Here is a 15883-nt window from a genome sequence, read left to right as displayed (position 1 = left end):
GGAGTTATAAAGGTTGTTAGTCACCATGTGGGGGCTGAGAATTAAACCTGGGGCCTCTGCAAGAGCAGTCAGTGCTCTTAACTGCTGAGCCATCTCTCTAGCCCCTTAAAAACTAAATTTAAGAGTCAGGCTTTTTGTTCAGTCAGTTGATTGTAATATTGGTGTAGTAATGCTGCATGCCTTACCATTGCCACCCCTGGTAAACTGGACCTTTTCTGATGGATAACTGTGAATTGCTTTTTTGGGGGGAAGGTGGGGGAATTGTCCTGTTTTAGGGTTCAGTTTGAATTTGTGGCACATAGCATGAGTAACTGATTTCACTTACTAGGTCTGGACTGCTAAGGCTTACTGAAGGGGTTCAGTCCAAATTTATAGCCTCTCATGATCTTTGTTTCAGTGTCTTTGGTTGGGAACCATGAGCTCAAACATACGTTCCAGTCCTAGGCCTCTGCAAAGTTGCATGTCAGGAATTGATTTTGTTTTCTTTCATGTTATTTTAGGCAGTTATTTTTCATTAAAGAGAAAGGAAGAAAATACTGAGTTTTAGATACTTGTATTTAGGTAAGTGTTCAGTGTATAAAGTACTCAGAACTGACAAAATTGATATGGTTGTATTGATATGATATTTATAAGATTTAACAAATGCCACCCAACGTTTTTTATTTTAACTTATTCCAGTATCTCTTTTGTTACTTGTCTTATGTTTGTTTGTGCTTGTTCCCCACCAATTAAATAAAGACTTCTGGGAGCAAGGACCTTGTCTTGTCATTTAACGGCATCTTCCCCTTCACTGTTTTCTACCAGTTCACTTAGATATTGAACTGAATTGTGGGGCCAGCTAAATGTGCCCATACTGGCTCTGAAGTAAAAGATGGGAAATTGAGACACCTGAGATCACAGGAAAAACATGAAAACTGCTATTTTTGCTGGACATCTGCCTCATGGGCACTTGTCCTGTCACCTGCCCCCTTGATGCTGAGGATTGAACCTAGGGTCTCACACAGGGCAAGAGCTCTACCACTGAGCTATATCCCTAATCTTCTGTGGTTTCATGTTTCACATTCTATGATTCTCTGAAGCTAATAATGAGCACACATCTTTATAGAATTTAACAGTGTTGCAAATAGAACTTCACGTGTAAATAGTTAAGAACATTGCTGACATAATTCTTAGGTGGAAATGGAGGCTGGTGGTAAAGGAAAATGAACTGAGCTGTCCCTGGATGGAGCATGTGTTAGTTGTGTATATGCTAGCATCTGGTTCTGCAAAACTGGAATTTGGAGGCTTAAGAGAGATGGCAAGGACCAAAATAGCAAACAGATTAGGAAAATATTGGCAGATTAACAATGACTCATTTAGGCGCAACCTGTTTCCAGGTTAAGCATTTTTCATATCACAGAATTCTTTATTTCCTATTGACTTTAAGTGCCATGAATAAGTGAGATTAACAGAGTTATTACTAGGGAAAACTTTTATTATTGGCTTTGTAAAATGCCCTATAGAAAAATTACCTTTCATGAAATAAATTCAGAAATCTTCCATATCACATGCAGAGGAATGTAAACTCAATGTCATTTGCACTGCTTATGAAATGAGTGATCTGAAATGTACTTGAAATTACCTGAACTCACATTAGATTATCATAAAAGTTGTCTGGTCCTCTCTGCTCTGCTTGTCATTTTTGGCAAAAGACTTTAAAGCAAGAATGAAAAACTAGGTGATTATTTATTCTGACAACTTTAGTCTATGACTGTTCCCTAAATTGTGACTCACTATGGTTTTGTGATATAGTATAAGATATTTTTGATTAGTAGCTGTATTTTAACAATTACTTGGAGACAGATGAGCACCTTTTGATGTTGCATATTGAGAGCATTAGTCAGAACCCAAATGATGAAGGGTAGATATGTCTTTGATGGAATTTTGGAAGGAAGGGGTTGGTTCCTTAAAGATTGTCTCTTTAACTCATCGATTTCTTTGTTCTTCTAGTCAGCAATTTCTTGAGTGTATACCTTTGATCATGGTATTTCTTTTCTTAGATACTGGTAATAAGAACTTCTTCCCTCCAACTAGCTGAACCAATCCCCTAGACAGGTGCTATTGAACATCCTAGCCAGTAGCCTCATACTATTGCTTTAGTTAACAGTAATTAAAATTAAGCCAGGCATGGTGGCACATGCCTTTAATCCCAGTGCTCGGGAGACAGAGGAGGTAGGTCTCTGTGAGATTGAGGCCAGCTTGATCTACACAGAGCTCAAAGCCAGCTGAGGCTATATGGAGATCCTGTCTCAAAAACAAAACAAAACCCAAAACAAAAACCCCATTAATTAAAATAAAATAAAAAATTAAGTTCCTCAGTAGTTTTAGCTGGATTTTTGGCACCTAGTCAGTGTTCCATGCAACTAGAGACTGTTTAGTTGAACACTCTTCTTTGTGGAACATTTCCCTCATGACAGGGAGCTCAGCTGGACTTGCTGCCTTAGGGTATTCATTGACTTCACAGACTGGGGGATACATCAGCATGCTCCTCTACTTATCAAGACCTACATCTCTCAGGTTTATTCCCTTTAAACATCTCCTTTATCTTACCTTAGGTCTTATCATCTGTCATCTGAATTAAGACTCAAAGCCAGTTTCCAAATCCATAACCCTACTGCTGCCTCCCTCCAGTGGCAGCTCTCCTGCCTTGTGCTGGGTTTACCATGTGTAACCTCTGTTAGAGTCCTGGTTACCCAGGGCTGCTCTTGCTTCATCTGGCAGACTGAGAAGCACTTTGGCATATGAGATGGGGCTTTGGTCATTCCAGAGTAGGAATGTACATGCTAGCTGGCATAACAGTACACATGTGTTTATTGAAAGAATTTAGAAGCATGGGACCACAAGAGGCTATGGTAGGTTGCATTCTGAAAGGTATAGGTAACTTGGGTACAGTACACATGTGTTTATTGAAAGAATTTAGAAGCATGGGACCACAAGAGGCTGTGGTAGGTTGCATTCTGAATGGTATAGGTAACTTGGGTACCTGTGATGGAATCATAAATCAAAGCCCCCCAGATTAAAGTAAAACTAAATTTCCCAAGCTATATTCTGGGAAACTGTACAAGGAAGCAAAAGAAAAATAATTCTAACTATAGAAAAGATGACCTGACCTTTTCATGCTCCTTTGATCAAGCTGGAAAAATACCTGAAAAATCCCCCCTCCCATTTCTGCTGTAACCATGTAACCAAGCTCCTATTGTGACCTAAATACCAGCCCCCTTACTGCTTGTGGTTTGTGGTTTCTGTCTATATAACCCAGCTTCTAAACTGAATCTGCACTTCCCCTTTTGATTAAGGGGGAGGTCCGTCTAGACGATTAAATCCTCTTGCAATTGCATCTTCTGGTTTGAGGACTGAGTTATTGGGGTGCGACCTCCCGAGAACGTAGGGCACCCCAGTCTGGGGGTCCTACACCTGGAAGCTAGAAGTGAGATGAGTAATCCTGACAGAATATGATGGACACAGGCTTGGTGGTAGGGACGCATGTCTGTGCTCCTGGATAGCAGCCACACAGAGGTGCTATGAGCCCCACTCAGTTTAACTTGAGGCATGAACAGAATTGGAATGATGGTGCTGTATCTAAGTGTGTGCCCCTGAGCTGGCAGTATTTCACCTCTTGGTACTTGTGTTGTGTTTCACATGAAATAGCCTTGACCTTCAAAGGACTTGCTTTTTACTTAAAAAAACACTTTTTACTATGAGATAAGGCTACACTCACAGAATCTAGTTAATTCTTTCAGACCTTTATGGTTGTGATTTGTATTATAAATGTTATCAGCTGTGCAGGTAAGAAAAATGCATGTGTCTGTATCCAAAAGGAGACCTCATGGTATAGTTAAGAACAGTGGGCTGTCATCCTATCTGTGTAATCCTGCACAAGGTGCCTTCTGACCCTCCGGTTCTGCCTTTTAATGGAGATTCTACCTACTTCTGAAGGCTAAATTAAACATATATGTGATGCTAATACTGTAATTGGCCCAGACTACAGCATTTACCAAATAATAATAGTAAAAGTAGCAATTCCATAGAATCAGATACAAACTGGAGAATTCCTAGACATAAATGATCACAAATTGGAGAATTCCTAGACATAAATGATGATTCAGAAAGCATGTGACATTGGGCATTTCTCTTGCTTGGCCTTAGGCACAGTTAGGTCTAACAGACTCTGAAGTGAAGTGTAATAGTATTGGTGCATTAGTTACTTTTCTGTTGCTGTAATAAAGACCATGACCCAAAACAATTTATAGAAGGAAACGTTTATTTTGGTTTATGTTCCAGAGGATAAAGAGCCATCATGGTGAGGAAGACATGGCATAGCAAGCTGGCAGCTCCACAAGTCAGCTGTGTATAGGAAGTAGAGAAAGAACAGGAAGTGGGTCAAGGGCCATAAAACCTCAAAGCCCCCCCCCCACACACACGCTTCCTCCAGCAAGGCTCTACCTTCTAAAAGTTCCATAACCTCCTTAAACTGTGCCACCACCAGCTGGGATTATGTTCACCACCTAAGCTTGTGGGGGGCATTTCTTGTTCAAACCACAACAATTATTTACTCTCAAAATCTTGAAGTCAAATCAAGTGAACTAGTAGAGGTGAAAAAGGGCCTGGATAATCTAAAATAAATGGGTAATTTTCTGTATTTGTGAATAAGATGATGATGTATACAAATGGCTTACAAAAAGAATACATTTTTCTTTCCTTTAAAAGATTTATTTTTAATGATATGTATGTGTGTCTCTGTGTGGGTATGTGTATATGAATGCTGGTGTCTGTGGAGGCCAGAGGTGTCAGCTCATGGAGCTGGAGTTGCCAGGGTTTGTGAGACACCAGACACACTTACTGGAAACTGAACCCAGGTGCTGTGCAGGAGCAGTACACACTCTTAGCTGCTGAACCATCTCTCCAGTCCCTGCATTTCTCTTTTACTCTGTAAAATCAACACCTGACTGTATAACTGACCCCTAGGAAGAGAGGGAAAGCTGTCTGTTGCTTTTGATTTGTAGAGGGCAAAATATAACATGTATAAACTGGAGTCACTGACCTGTTACTCTGGTTTTTAAAAAGTATTCTCAAGAGGATGGTGCCAGTCTTAACTCTGCTCATTCTCTAACTGTATTGAACTATATATAGCTCATGCATGTTCAGATCATTATTTTTGGTAGACTTGAGGTTACCTTTCTTCTTGCTGGGACTTCCCCCATTTGTGACCTCTAAGAAGCTGTTTAGCATGTTGCATTCCACTTCTGATCTGCTTTGTTCTCAATTTCTTGACTTGTTTTATTGCATCAAAATCATCTTCATACATCTCATTCCAGTACTTTCACGGGCAGTTGTTTCTTATCCAGCTTTATGTGTTTCGTGTTTAAAGTGTTGATTCTTTTCTTTTTTTTTGACTTTGTCTTACTATGTTGCAATCTGCCTGCCTCTGCCTCCCCAGTGCTGGGATTAAGGCATGTGCCACTATACTTAGCCCCAGCCTCATTTTTTGTTTTTGTTGTTTGTTTGTTTTGTTTTGTTTTGTTTTGTTTTGTTTTGTTTTGTTTGTTTTTTCAGGGTCTCCCTGTAGCCCCAGCTAGCCTGAAACTTCCTATGTAGACCAAGCTGGCTTCAGTCTCAGAGAGATCTACCTGCCTCTGCCTCCTCCTGAGTGCTGGGATTAAAGGTGTGCGTCACCACGCCTGGTGTTTACCCTTATTTATTTATTTATTTATTTATTTATTTATTTATTTATTTATTTTTGCTATCAATTGTTTTTTATAACATTAAGATTTTAATTAAATTCAAATATTGTTGGGAAAATTAATACAAAGATATAGTTCTTATGTGAACAATCAACATTATTTGCTTCATTCTGTGAAGGCAGTAACAATGCTAAAAAATGTGTTAACTGAGTAAATAAATTGAATGGTTTTAAGTATCTATAATGTAATTGACTACTTCTCTGTCTCTTAGCTGTTAATAAACATGAATCTTTGTATCTAGAGTTTATTACAGAGTAAGTAGTTAGAATTCTGTAAGACCTTATATATTATATTAGATCTTTGCTTAAACTAATACAAACAATAACAAAAAAACCTAGTTCTGGGATTAGGTCTCTCTTGATGAAATTGTTGAAATGCAAAATTTGAATTTAAGGGTTAGTTGAAGACTTGAAAACATTTTGCCTACTGTTAATTAAAAATTTTTGTCTTTTAGTTTTAATTTTGATTGCTGTTACTGCTGACAGTTGAGCAAAAGCGGTGATGCTTCCTAAATTTCTGCAACCCACAAGTCAACAATTACCTGGTAAGTACATGCCATCAAAGCCATTACATTTCAGTAACATTATAGTCTAGAAATAAATTGAAAATAGAATAACATAAAATATTTTAGTATCTTTGAATACTTAATATTAACCATTTTAATATATTATTACCAACAGATATTTAGCTTTTGATCCTAATCAACAGTTCAGGATTTAAATAAGAATTGTAACTGGATGTATTGATTTCATTATTTTTGTGTGAAATAAATAGTATGATCAGTTTATGGCTTATTAAGCTGAGGTCTCATATTCTTATTTTTCCCCATCTGATTTTTGTTTTCTGGGGGTTTAATCAGGTTTCTTTTTGTTATTTAAATCTTCCTAATATTAGATATGTATGAAAATTCCATATTAAAAAATTTAGTGCTAGACCATTTTAGTAATTCGTTTTGAACTGAGGTAGTGGTAATTTTCTTTTTTAAAAAAAAATTTATTATTTTTACTGTATGTATACGCATGTGTTGCCTGCATGTAGATAAGTGCACCCATGTTGTGCAGTGCCCGCGGAGGTCAGAAGAGGCTGTTGGATCCCCTGGGACTGGAGTTACGGACAGTTGTTAGCTGCCATGTGGGTGCTGGGATTCGAACCCCAGTCACCGCTGAGCCATCTCTCCAGCCCCCTCTCTCTCTTTTTTAAGACAGGGTCTCCTGGCTGGCCTGGAACACTCTATGTAGATTAGGCTGGCCTGGAACCCACAGTATCCACCTGCCTCTGCCTCCTGAATGCTGGTATTACAGGTGTTAGCTATCATGTCCAGCTGATAGTGGTTAGCTGTGGCTAAAATGAGTTTTAAAAAATATTTGTAGATTTCAGAGGGAGGAGGGACTTGTGGGTCGATATGATCAAGATACATTGCTTACATGAATGAATAATACATATATTATGCATAATATATGAGTAATACATGAATAAATTAATATTAGAGTTCTTATAGGTTTCAGTGCTCTATCTTTGAGCGACAGTTGAAACACAGTAAGATTTATTAGAGTCACAAGGTGAGTTGCTTTCGTGAGCTTCCTTTCCTGATGTGAAGACTAGTATCATCTGTCTTGCCAGTTTTTTATAGAGTTTGAAACATCAAATGAAATGATACACATGCCGCTGCCTCCTCCACCGTTTTTGAATTATAAGAGAGAGAATAAGGAGTTTTTGGTTTTGAGATGGTATTAAGAGAAAATATAAAGTGCCAAGAATGCTGTACTGGAAGCTGAAAGAGTCTAATCTCTAATTCTGTCTGATTTTTGACCTTGGGCATTTCATTGCAGTAATTTACCATAGGAAAGTTAAGTGTCTGATTTCTATATTTTACAGGTAATTTTTCTGACCGCAATGAAATTAAGCTAGAACTCAGTATCAGGTATCTGGGAAATCTACACATATTTTGAAGTTAATGGTCATATCTGAAGATATTTTGAATTGAATGTTAATTAAATCCCAATATATCAAAATGTATGGGATGCCCTCAAGGCACTACTTAAAAGGAAAATTTATAGTTCAGCGTTTATGTTAGAAAACAGGATTTAGAACAGTCATCTAAGTTTCACCTTAGAAAAGCAGAAGACCAAATTAAACATAGTACAAGAGGCAAGAAGAACACCAAGAGCAAAATCAATGAAATGAGAAAAAAACCCAGTGAAATCACAAAGTGGTTCTTTAAGATGAAATCGATAAGCTTGTGGCTGTACTAGGAGTAAAGAGAGCACAGAAATTCCCATTTTCAGAATGTGAAGCAGTATTCTGAGTACCAACAATTATAAACTCAAAATATCATCAGCTCTGAGAGTCCTGCAGTATCAGATATTCAGCCATGATTTTTTTATGCAAAAGTAAGCACATCTATCTCATTAGTATGCAAATTTGTTTTAGACTTTAGAATTTAGCAGATGATAAAATTATGTGTATACCAAGGAATTGTATTAAGATAAAATTCTTTATGATTTATTATCTGTAAATGTTTCACACACACATATACATACATATATGTATGTGTGAGATAGATATATACACACACACACACACTTAATTTCATACACTTATCTACTTGGGTTCATGAAAAACTCAGGAGAAAGGGGTCTTGAGTGGAAATTTTTTAGAAAAAATTTATGTATTTTAATTTTATATATCAGTGTTTTGCCTCCATGTATGTAAGTGCATCACATGTGTGTAATATCTTTGGAAGCCCAAAGAGGATGCCAGATCCTCTAGAACTGGAGTTAGGATGGTTGTTAGCTGTTACATGGGTACTGGGAACAAACCCAGGTCCTCTGGAAGAGCAGCCAGTGCCCTTAACCACTGAGCCATCTCTCCAGCCTAATGAACAGAAAAACTTTAAGAATCACTGATTGAGATGACTAGATTTGAAGTGTACTTTACAATATGCAAATGTGGACATTGTGAAATCATTTGCATGAAGCTACAGTATGTGACAATACATGAGATTAGACATTGTGAGATTATTTGGATGGAATATAATTTCACCCTAGTTATGCAGATCAAGATGTTGTGTCCTGGGCAGCCTTACTAGCTTAGCCTATGGTGGTCCCCCATAGGCTCCAAGTATTTGGACATTTTGTCTCCAGTTGGTAGTGCTGTTTTGGGAGGTCTTAGAAGGTGTGGCCATGCTGGAGGAAGTATGTCACTGGGGGTGGGCTTAGAGAGTTCTTAAGCCTTGCCAGATCTCTAGTCATGCTCTGCTTCCTGTGCCTGCTTGAAGATGTGAGAGCTTAGTTTCTGCTCCTACTCCAGCCACCTCTGCTGTCATGGCCTCTTCCTTATAAACTTATGAACTCTTCCTTTTATAAGTGCCCTTGCTCATGGTGTTTCTATCACAGCAACAGAAAAGTAGCTAATACACTAGCAGTCACACAAACTTATCTTCAAAGGGGCTACATTTCGGTCTTCTTGAAGTTCTCTTGAACCTCCACAAGTTTATTCACCTGTATTTTCCACATAGTCTGATCTGTTGTCCTCTCCAATATGTCCAACAACTTGAGGCCTGAAGCCCAAGTGCCCTCCAGGAGAGCTATGAATGAGACTTCAACCGAAAATCCTAAACTAACTTAAAATATAAGATTTTTGTTGTTGTTGTTGGTAACATGGTTGTATAATTCTCAAGTGTGACCTTTATATCTAACAGTGTTGTGTCACAGTGTCCAAAGGTTGGACATACCTTGGGACTTTTTCTTATAATTCTGTGCTCACATCTAGTCAGGTGGTCCTAACTGGCCAACTCTTCATCCAGTTTCCACATTTAATCAAAGCCCTTCTTGCTGATTACTAAACTCTCAGCAATGAAAGAAAATATCCTTACTGCTCAGCCTCATTAGTCACGTACCATGGACTCCTAGTAACAGAAACATCTGTAACACTTGAGTTCATTACTATAAAAGGATAATACACATACAAGTGCTATTTACCTCAGACCAGAATTTGGACAGTATTTAAAAATCAGTATAATCCACAATATTAGCAGAATAAGCAACAGAATGTTAAGTTCCTATGATTGATCATTTATGTGGATGCGGAGAAAAAGCTAATGATTCTCATGATTTATTCTTTATAAAAACTCAGAAAAATAGGAATATAAGAAACACTTTCAAAAGTAGGAAAAAAAGACTTTCTAGAACTTGTTACAGGTATCTCTGAAAGCCGTACCGCTAGTATTGTGATTATTAGTGAAGACTAAATGCCTAAAGATCTAACATTTGGAACAAGATAAGGATGGTCACTGCACTTCTGGTCCACTGCTGTGCTAGAATCCTGTTAGTGCAAAAGCAGAAAAAAACGACGTGAAAGTTATCTAGATAAAGGAAGAAGAAATAAACCAAAGCCATGATTTCCTTAGCAAGGGAGCACAGAAGTGTAGATTTAGTGGTCCTTGAAGGTGGGGAGAGGGCAGGAGAAAGGAGTGGATTCTGAATGCCAGTAGACATTGTCAGATGTGTGTGTGCACATTGCACAAATGTGTGTGTGGTTATCTAAATCTGAAAGTCCTTAAAGGAGCACAACGTTTGTGCCATTTGTAGTTTTAAATTACCTTTTTAAATTAAAATTACCTTTTTAAAGATTAAAGGTAGGTATCATCTCTTGTGTTTTATTTTAGCATTTTCTTTCTGCTAATATAACGGGAAAATCTATATGTGACACTTAGACATTCTAAACTGCGTTAAATAGCTTTTGTTTTCAACTTAACCAAACATTGTTAAGATTTTCTCCAAATTTCCAAGAAGGAAAGCAGATGCATCACATAGCCATGGAAAAGTAAAAATTGTTTGAATGATTTGATTGCTAGCTGCGTTTTAGGAATCTTTTGTATGCCATTATAAGTCACATTTTATGACTACTGATTTCTGCTTAGTGATTTCCAAATATTTACTCATTTTCATGAGTTGCAGTATGGAACTGAGGAAATCTGAATTCTGGTTCCAGCTTCTTGGAATAGTTGTGGCTTGTCCAATGTCATTGCCTAATTTTCCTAGAATTATTCCTGAGTCATTGTAATGGAAAAATTTATAGCCTGAGTAGGATTCTTAGAGATTTCTTTTAAAAACATGGTTTAGGAAGTATGTGCCTCTTTTAAATGAGTTCTTGGTATGGTAGGGTGCTATACTGTAGAGTAGTTATGAAGTGAGAATTCAGGAGTTTATAGATAATCCTGAATTCAGAATATGCAGGTTTCAACCTATGGGGTTTGTTGCTTAATTTGGGTCGAAATCATGAAAATACAAAGCACAATTCCTAGTGTCACAGTCTGAGCTCTGTGTGTCAGTGACTCTCAGTTCTTAGCATTAGTAACTCGGATCACCAGCAGCTCTCAGCACGAGTGCTGCTCTTGGCAGTCCTTTTAGCAGCTCTTGGTAGCTGTCCCTAGCCAGAGCCCATAGCTCTTGGCTGCTCTCTCAACAACTCCCTGCCTGTTAGGCATTTTCAAAGCCAGTAGCCCTTGGTTTTTACCAGCTCTCAGTGAAAGTAGCTTAGCCCACTCAATCTACCTGATATAATAGGTAGATTACATGAATAGATGATAAAAATCATTTGAATATGATTATAATGGGGTTTATGCCACAGCATGAGGCGTAGTGCCCCTGCACTGAGGTATAAGACTGGCTCAGTGAGGCTGAGAGGAGTCTTGCTTATAAAGACAGAAAAGGTGGGCCCACATATGCAGTCTGCTGCCCACTCACTGCAGACTTTCTGCATGCCATGCCAGGCTATAGAAGCATATTGGACTTATACCTGTTGTGCTGTCAGAGTGAAGGTGCTGGTTGCAGACCAGAGTGGGGGGATTTGAAATGGCAGGAGTGTGGGTCAAGACAGCTAAAGCACTGTGAGGCATGTCATCTGGCTGTAGCAAAGTGTGCAGGGCCACTACAAGTTAACCACTGTAAGAAGGGCTGAAAGTAAAGTTTCAGGAGTCAAAACTACTGCAGTGGTTGTCATAACAACTTCAGAAGCAGTGGGGTCTGGATGGGTCTCCACTGCTGTCAGGATGATAGCAGTTAGATCCTTCAGGGAGCAGCACTCAGATCCTTAGCAGAATTGTCAGCCCCTGCAGAAACCATGGCAGAGGTTCACTGTGACAACTGAGGTACAGAAGTCCAGAATTCAGAGCCAGGAATTCTAGCAGGGTTGCAGGAACTGCTAATAAGCTCTGCTGACAGAATCCATTGCTGAGCCAGCCAGATTTTTGCTCCTGTTGGCCTTCTGACCACCCTTTAGGATGGTAGTCATGTAGATACTTGGGTGCCTGCTGTTTGGTGAAGGGGTTTGGCAACTGTCAGTTTGAGCAGCTAGGCCGTCCCTTCTGTCAACCCTTAGCAGTTTCAGCTGCTTAAAATGAAGACATGCTGCAGGCCTATAATCCCAAATACTTGAGAGACTGAGGCAGGACGATTACAAGTTCAAGGCTTACGTGATGGTACAGAGTAACTTTAAGAGCAGCCTGGGCAACTTGTTGAGACTCTGTCTCAAGGCAAAAAAGGCCTGAGGCATAGCTCAGAGCACTTGCTTACTCCTGTTGGACCTGACTACCATCAAGAAGAAAAATAAAAATAAAACAAAAGCCTCAGAAGAAATGGAAAAGTACAGAATTTTCTAAAGTAACTGTAAGAAAAGGCTTATAGTAATGATTCATGTTCTGGTTGCAAAGCACTGATACTTTAAGAAACTAGGATTCAGTTTAACATTACCATCCTTCTCCAGTAAACTCAGTCCAGCAGTTACTCTTTGACATGATAAAAGAGAAAAGGAAAGCTCCCCTTAGGGAGGTTGGCCTTTCCAGATCTACCTCGAATTCACTTCAGTCCTGACCTCTGTTCCATTGGTTTTGAAAGGAGGATGATCATCTTGGGGATCTGCTGGGAGCTTTAGAAATAGTCCCCAAGCATAGCAGACAGTGGGCTTCCAAGTGGTGACTGATTGGAGCTCTGTAGCAACAGCACTGTTGAGACTTGGTCATCTGAAAGAACTGGCTTTGAGTATTAGTTCGTAGGTTTACTGGTTTGGTTACTTTGGTAAGTTAAACTATTTGTGCTGCAATTTCTTAATCCATTAAATGAGGCAATTCCTAACCTAAAGTTGTAGTGGGATGTAAGTGGCCCAGCTTATATACAATATAAAATGGTCTTTCTTCATTTGCCCAATTTACTACCTACTATTAACTTTATTATTTTGGTTGGTTTTCTGTAGTTTCCTGGAAACTCAGACTGCCTACTTTTTATGCTGATCACTGATCATTGTTTGCCAAGATGTGTTCAGAAGAACAGAGCTGATAGATGACAGAGTTGGATGTTTTAAGACCAGGTGATTAGGTTGCACACAAGGTATTATGCTCCCTAGTGCTTCTCTTCTTTTCTCATGTCTCAAAAGAATCTGGTATAATAAACTAAGCCATTTAGTTTGTCTTGTCTTTCCTGCATTCATTTTCTTCTTTCGTGTGTGTGTGTGTGTGTGTGTGTGTGTGTGTGTGTGTGTGTGTGGTGCTGTGTAGTATCTGTGTATGTCTGGTATGTTGTGTATATACTGCATGTGTAGTATGTATGTGTAGTGCATATGTGTAAGTAGTATATGTAGTGTGTGTGGTATGTGTGTATACTGTGTGAGGTATGTGTGTAGTGTATATATGTGTGTGTATACTGTGAGTGTAGTGTATGCAATATATGTGGTACATGTCATGAATGTATTTTATGTGTGTTATGTGTAGGTAGTATATATGTAATATATGTAGTATATATGTGTATTATGTAGTATGTTTAGGTAATGTAAGTGTGTAGTATCTGTAGTGTCTATGTAGTATATGTAGTAGTGTGTTAAGTGTGTGTGGTGGTTTGAATGAGAAATGTCCCCCATAGGCTTGGGTATTTGAACCCTTGGTCCCCAGTTGGTAGTGCTGTTTGGGGAGATAGTGCAGCCCTGCTAAAGGAAGTCACTGGGGTGGGCTTTTAGGGTCTGTAGCCTCCCCCCACTTCTAGTTTGCTCTACTTTCTGCATGTGGATGAAGATGTGATCTCTCAGCTTTCTGCTCCTGACACCATGCCTGCCACTTGCTGCCATGCCATTCCCATTATGAACTGTAACCTTTGGAACCAGAAGCCAAAGTTAGCTTTCTTAACTTGTTTCTGGTCATGGGGTTTTATCATAGCTACAGAAAAGTAACTGATGCAGAAGTTAGTACCAGAGTGGGCTGTTGCTGTGAAGAAACTGACCATGTTATTTCTGGAGGAATGTAGAAGACTTTAGAACCTTTGATTAGAAAAATGGTTGAATTCTGTAAGCATAATTTAGTGGGCCATTCCAGTAGGAGCATTAAAAAATAGTAGTGCTGAGAGCAATGTGGACTATGGAGTCCTGACTAAAGAGATGTCAGAGGGGGAAACTGGGTTAGAGGCCATTCATACATTATTTTTGGCAAAGGATCTGTCAACATTCTGCCCATGTCCCAAGAAATTGCCTGAGGCCAAATTTAAAAGTAATGAATAATTTCTTTGGCAGAGAAAATTTCAAGACAGCATAATGTTAAGGCATGGCTTGGTTATTACTGTTAACTCTTCTTATGCAGGTCTACAATGAAAAAGAACAAGTGGGGCAAAAAGAAATACAAAATGTACAGTTTGGAGAGAGAAAGAGCAATAAGAAGCCTAATGTTGTAATCAAGGCATATGATGAAAGAGAGGCTCTCATTGCTAAAGAAATTAGTAACATTAAGGGGAGGCCTCTATTCTGCACTGAAACAATGGAAGAGTACCCTCAAGTTAAGACCCTACCCAGCTAAGCTTCTGTGTTGTAAAAAGAGGACTCCTAAGGCGTTTTCTGCTCCTAAAAACCAATTGCTGGGGCTGGAGAGATGGCTCAGCGGTTTAGAGCACTGACTGCTCTTGCAGAGGACCAGAATTTGATTCCCAGCACCCACATGCCAGCTACAAACCATCCTTATCTCCAGTTCCAGGGGAATCTAACGCCCTCTTCTGACCTCCGCGGCATTGCATGACATGGGTGCACTCACATACATACAGGCAATACACCCATACACATAAAATAAAAATAATAAATAAAAAAATCCAAAAAACCCCTAATTGCTTCAACATACAAAAGCTGCTGCTAATGTGATTTAAGGGGTGTGGGTTGAGAGTTCACCGTGAGCTGACAGTGTTGTTCACATGTACTACCTTTGGAGGCACGAAAGATGCAAGAGTGAGAGGGTCATGGATTCTTCCTCCATGGTTTCAGAAAGCCACTAAAGCCAAGCAACATGTGCCAGTGCTGGGTCATGAAAGGAGGGCCATGAGAGGCTGTTGGTTGAAGCTGTGAAGGTGAACCTGGATTGAGGTAGTGACCCCAAGATCTCGAAGATGCCAGAGCTTTGAGATACCTGCCACGGAAAGCTGCATACAAGAGTGGAAGCAGCCAGAGAGAGGGGGAGACGGGGAGAGGGAGAGGGAGAGAGATGGCAGGCAGCAAAGCTGGAGGGCTGAGCCATCTCAGACTTATGAAACCAAAATCCTAGATATTGGACATAGAACTACAGAATTTGGTTTCTGCCCTGCTGGGGTTTGGCCTTACTTTGGTCCAATATTTCTTGTGCCCCTGTTCCTCCCTTTTGGAATGTGAATGTATATTCTGTGCCATTGTGTGTTGGAAGTATACAAATTTGCTTTTTGATTTTTACGGGGGATCAGGGTTAAGAGTCTCAGAAGAGACTTTGGATTTTTGAACAGTGTTCAGACTACCGAAGACTACAAGGTCTCTCCTCCTAGCCTGGATCCTGTCCCATTCCTTGTCTTGGTGCCCCAGACACCTGGGGAACCACCACTGCTTCCTGATAATTTACACCCAGAGCAACTCAGTTCCTCCTTGGGTCCTCAGGAGCACTGCTTCTGGGCCTAGCCCCGCCCTCACCTCCCTCTCCTTCCCTGGGCCTGCACGACCCAGAGGCCAGCTTCCGACCTGCAGGCCTCTCTCTCTGGGGTAAGTTGGTCTTGACTCCCCCAGACTCATTCACCCTCCCATCTCCCCTGCCAGTCTCTCCTCCTAGCCTGGGTTAT

The 15883-nt window shown here is 39.7% G+C and overlaps 1 protein-coding gene across 4 annotated transcripts in view; it reads left to right on the top strand.

The window, feature by feature from the left end:
- Positions 1-15883, top strand: part of Wasf3 (WASP family member 3) — a 179167-nt gene that overhangs the window by 73547 nt on the left and 89737 nt on the right. For 3 of the 4 annotated variants that reach the window (XM_008829323.2, XM_008829321.2, XM_017797200.2), the window contains exon 2: positions 6235-6324. The gene's annotated coding sequence lies outside the window, so the exon portion shown is untranslated. Of the gene's footprint in view, positions 1-2782; positions 2797-3464; positions 3467-6234; positions 6325-15883 lie in introns of those variants that run through there. The other variant, XM_008829322.1, reaches the window with a different exon arrangement.

Source organism: Nannospalax galili, unplaced genomic scaffold, assembly GCF_000622305.1.
Source record: "Nannospalax galili isolate Female #2095 unplaced genomic scaffold, S.galili_v1.0 scaffold1854, whole genome shotgun sequence".
NCBI classification, from domain to species: Eukaryota; Metazoa; Chordata; class Mammalia; order Rodentia; family Spalacidae; genus Nannospalax; species Nannospalax galili.
This window is presented reverse-complemented; position numbering and strand designations above follow the sequence as displayed.